The sequence below is a fragment of the Phascolarctos cinereus genome, unplaced genomic scaffold (genome assembly GCF_003287225.1).
Source record: "Phascolarctos cinereus isolate Bilbo 61053 unplaced genomic scaffold, phaCin_HiC Scaffold_726;HRSCAF=1367, whole genome shotgun sequence".
NCBI classification, from domain to species: Eukaryota; Metazoa; Chordata; class Mammalia; order Diprotodontia; family Phascolarctidae; genus Phascolarctos; species Phascolarctos cinereus.
The window spans coordinates 31,065,901-31,071,271 of NW_027556098.1; the positions used below are offsets into that span (position 1 = coordinate 31,065,901).

A 5,371-nucleotide genomic window follows, 5' to 3' on the forward strand; every position below is an offset into this window, starting at 1 on the left:
AAAATGCTTATGATCTGGTAAGGAAAGACAATACACAAAAGAATCTGAACAGATTGGATTTGGGGGGGGGGGTTGGTGTTACTAGAGGGTAGACAACTAGGGGCATGATATTTATGAAGTTGAAAACAAAGTAGAGCAGCTGGTGGGAGATGGAGAGTTGGTTGGAAAATCTAAGCTCTCTGAAAAGGGAGGTTTGGGAGGAGTTATTCTGTTCTGGCCCTCCAATCAGAGTGGAAAGTACTGAGGAAGTTTCAAGGACCAAAGCTAGCAAAAACTCCATGGTGATGAGCTTATCTTGGGGGAAACATGATGTTCATGGAATCTAAATGAAGTAGATCCATTGCTGAGAAATGAAAACATGGCTGCCACCTATTTCAGTCTGTTGTCACTTCTCATTTGGACCATCATGATAGCCTGCTTGATGGTGTCCTTGCTTCTAGGCTCTCTTCTCTCCATTCTACCCTCCTCACAGCTACCAAATTGCTATTTCTTTCTCTTTTTTTTTGATATAAACTTTTTATTAATAGACAAGGCCAGTGAAGTTGTTTACTTCTTCTTGGACACCCTCACAGTGCAACTCCTGCGGCCTGTAATCTTGGTGTGCTGGCCTCGGACTCGGAGACCCCAGATGTGCTGAAGTACATGATGTGCTGGAATCTTCTTCAGTCGCTCCAGATCTTCACGCAGCTTATTGTCCAGGCGGTTGGCCAGAACCTGGCTATATTTTCCATCCTTTACATCTTTATGCCTGTTAAGGAACCAGTCTGGAATCTTGTATTGCCAGGGATTCTGAATGATGGTGATCACATGCTCCACCTCATCTTCAGTGAGCTCACCAGCCCTCTTGGTGAGGTCAATGTGTGCTTTCCTCAGTACTACATGAGCATATCTTCGGCTCACACCCTTGAAGGCTGTGATGGGAAGCTATTTTCCACCGTCCATCAATGTTGAGCACTTTCAAAATATGCTGGAACTTCTTGGGGATTACAAGAGACGTGGCTGCAATGGCAGTGTGAGAGCCTTCTCTGGAAGCCAAATTGGTATTTCTAAAGTATAATTCTGACCATATTACACAGTTACTCAAGAAGCTTCAGTGACTCCTACTATCTGCAGAATAAAATAAAACTCATTTGGCATTTAAATTCCTGATTGTAAATAATTTGGTTCCAACGTCTCTTTACATGCTGATTTCATATTAATCTGCTTCATTCAAACTCTGTTCCAGAGAAAGAGGTCTACTTTCTGTTCCCCATATATGGCATTCTATCTTCTTCCTCCATGCCTTGAAGCTATTCTCTATGTCTTGGAATCTCTAGTTTCCTTCAAGACTTAGTTCAAGTGCTACTTCCTTCAGGACTTTATTTTTCTGCCTCTTTACCAGTGTTCTCCCCAACACTAAAATTATTTTCATTCACTTTGTGTGTGTGTGTGTGTGTATGTGTACACATGACATAGGTACATGTACAAAGTAAATAAAAATACACATTTGTGTAATTCATTTGTATACAAATGAATTAACTATATGTGTGTATGTGTGTTTATGTGTATATAAACACAGACATATGCACATATATAAATATACATGTACACATACATAAACATATATACTTATAAGTATAGGGGTAGCTAGGTGGCATAGTGAATAGAGTGTTGGTCCTAAGTCAAGAAGATTCATTGTCTTGAGTTCAAATCTGTTCTCATATACTTACTGACTGTGTGACCCTGGACAAGTCTCTTAACTCTGTTTACGTCTGTCTGTAAAAATTAACTGGAAAAGAAAATGGCAAACCACTCTGGTTGTGTTTTTTTTTGTCCAAGAAAACCCCAAATGGAGTCATGAAGAGTTGAATATGACTGCAGAATGACTGAACAACAACTTATAAGTATATGTATACCGATATACATGTGTATGCACATATATATGTATGTGTGTGTGTGTGTGTGTGTGTGTGTGTGTGTTTAATTCATTTGTGTACATGTTTCCCAGCAAAGGTGGAGTTCAGGGACTGTTTTGCAATTTTTATATTCCCTCAAGGCTAATACATGCACACTGTTTTTAATAAATGTTTGTTGAATTGAATTAGATTGCAGAGGCAACATGTTACAATGGAAAGAACAATAGATTTTGAATCATAGAACTGAAGTTCAAATCCCATCTCTCCCACTCCCTATCTGTGTTACCTTTGGCAAAATGCATAGCTTCTTTGGGCCTCAGTTTGCTCATATGTAATATGACATAATTGGACTAGGTAGCATAGGCTTAGGGGAACTAAAAACAGTTTGTTTCTTGTATTTTGAGTTACTATGGTGAGGCATAATTTAGACCTGAGCTACTTGAAGAAAGACTGAATGCCTATAAAACGACCAATACTTTTGGAAGCCTTCCATTTATGTAGACTTTCTTAAAGTAGCAAATTGACTGCTATTGAAAACCCAGTTTAATAGTTGTGCCTCCTCTGTTTTTATTCATTGAGGTAGTAATTTTTCATGTGAAAAAGTTCCATGTGCATGTTGTGTTAGTTTTATAGTGCCAAGTACAAGCTAGAATGTTTTCAGCACATTAAGGACACCATTCAAACCCTGAAAAAAAAAAGAGGAAGGAGATTCAACCCATTGTATTCAGCATGATGTAAATGGATTTTATTAAATAATTTATTCATCTTCACGTATTATAGGAACATAAAATATAAATACTCATTATTAATCTCTTTGTGGTTTAAGGAACTTCTTGCTAATCCTTGCATTGCTAGAGAAACTTACCTTTATTTTGCTTTATTCTCAAACTAACAACTCAATAATAAAGAACGTGAATGAGGTCATAAATAAAATTACAGTTGGAAGATTGCCAATTAGTTAGAAACCTCTTCAGTCTAAATTTAGATACTTAAGAAGGAAGAATGAATTTTAAAAGTATGACTTAGCTAGGAGGCTTTAGGCAAATCCAGAGATCTAAAGAAAACACGGGAGTTCAATTCGTAAATGGGCCACTCCAGATAATAAGTTAGGTGCAGATATAAAAGCATTTCTAATAGCCTTGGAGAATTTTTGGCTCAGAACTCTTTCAATAGCATGTTCCCTTAGAGAAAGCAATAACTAGATATTAAGGAATAGAGTTTCTTTTTTACTGCTATTTTTTTTTAAAGAGGGTGAGTACAATGGATAAAAATTGGCACATGATACACGCAAAGTGAATGAAGAGAGCAACTATTTGGTGAATGACATTTACCAAATGCTAATATAGTTTGTCTGTGTCACTTAAACATTTTGTAATGTTATACTTCAAAAGGTACATTTATGGTACTTTTATATATTAATATTTATATTTAATACATTACATAAAATGGATATCTTATGTTTAATTTTAATATTATATGGTAATTTGATGTATAAGCTTCTCTCTTTCCAAAGAGTTTACTAGCATGCAAAATAAAGAATAGTGTGTGCTGCCCTGAGGAACCTAGATCCAAAGGATCTTACTGAATAATTAACCATAAGTATACTATTAACCTTTCCATAACTTAGTTTCCTCAACCATAAAATAAATACTTAAGAAAAACAGAAATACCAACTCATGTTTATATAATGATTTAAGGATTATAAAGTTCTTACCTCCAAAAAACCTCAAGAAATAGGCAATATTACTATTATTATCTCCATTTTGCTGAAGTAGAACATGAGGCTCAGAAAGATTATTTGACCTGCCAAGGACCGTAGTTAGTACCCTAACTCTAAGACAGGTATTCTTTTGACAATAACACAATGTCTGTCCTACATATGTGAGAAGAGGTAGTATTAGCACAAAATATAGTGGAGATGAAAGTGTTCTTAATGTTTAAAGAGAAGGAAATTAGGAAAAAGTTGAATTGTCTAAGTTTTGGGGGATTCAATTTATTACAGCTTATTAAAAGTTTTCTAAGTACTCAGGAAAGGCTAATTACCATAGTCATCTCCATTTTATTTACAGTGCTTTGCTTCTTAATTTGAATATCACAGATCCTTATAAATGCAATTCATAGTCGTTTAAGAGAATTTAGTTGAAAAAGTGGGTGATTGATACTTGCCTAGAATACCCAATATGATTGAATGGACAAGCTATAGAGCTTATCCATAATTATCTTCCCATCAATTTTCTTCTTTCATTCTTCCTATTTCTTTCTTCCTTCCTTCCTTCCTTCCTTTCTTTTTCTTTCCCTTCTTCCTTCCTCCTTCCCTTCCTACCTTCCTCTCTCTCTTTCTTCCTCCCCTGTTTCCTTCCTTCTTTTCTTCCTTCTTCCCTTCCTTCCTTCCTCCCTCCTTTCCTTCCTCTCTCCTTTCTTCCTCTCTCCCTCCCTTTCTTCCTTCTACCCAACCTCCTTCTTTCTTCCCTCTCTTTCAGATCTTAAATAAACATTCCAAATATACAATGAATTTGAAAGAGATTTGGAAAGAGATCACATTTGTTGACTTTGGGACATAACAAAGTTTGTTTGATGAGCCCAACTTTCACTTCGATTTTAAAAGGAAGGCCTGTACAGACTCCCCTAATGACATCAGGGGTTAGTGGGTAAGAGAACATACCCTGGAGAACCCAAACTCCAAAGTGATTACCTTGTTGATGAAATGCTGTTTATACATTTACCTCCCAGCAATCCCAAATACCTTATTTGGTTCTGCCTTGTGAAACCCCTTCATCATGGTTTCATCAGCTCTCTTGCAGTTGCTGCACCAATACTTCAGTTCATGCTTTTCCACTAAGCTGCATATACTATCAACTGGAGCTGTCATCAGTTATTGTTTCAGATGCTAAGCTGCTACCATTCTTTTGTAAAGATGACCTAGAAGACCAGCCAAGATGGTCCAGTAGGAGAAAGAGCAGCTAGCCATCTTTCTCCAACCCCAATTACTACAACAAAGATCTAGGAAGAGAAAAAGACTGAGTTGAAAGGAGAATCCAGAGTCTGCCATGTTTTTCTGGTCTGAGGTCATACTGTTGACCCAAAGGCAAGTGAACAAAGCAGGAAACTATGGAACAGGAGAGGGTTCATATCCTGGAGTCAGACATGGGGAAAAGAACAGGGCCTCAGTTCTATTGCTCACACTCCAGATTGGGCACTGCAGAATCAACTCCAGCTTAGACCTGGCAAAACATGGCCTCAGAATTACTCCTCTGACCCAGAAAGATAATTATAGACTCAATTTCTGGTAAGAAGAACAGAACACACTAATGTCATTCTAACTCTAGAGAGGGAGTTGCAGATTTGGATTGGAGTTCAAAGCTAAGCATGTAGGAATGAGTCCAGATAAAACTATACCATTACAGTCCTGTAAGAACATATAGAACCTGGACTTAACACAAAATCCCTTGTGGAAGCCACAAGTAAACAATTTAAAA

At 37.1% G+C, this 5,371-nt stretch overlaps 1 pseudogene; it reads right to left on the reverse strand.

The window, feature by feature from the left end:
• Window positions 1-502: 502 nt before the first annotated feature.
• LOC110212789 (small ribosomal subunit protein uS13 pseudogene) lies at window positions 503-4,764 on the reverse strand (annotated as a pseudogene).
• Window positions 4,765-5,371: the final 607 nt, after the last annotated feature.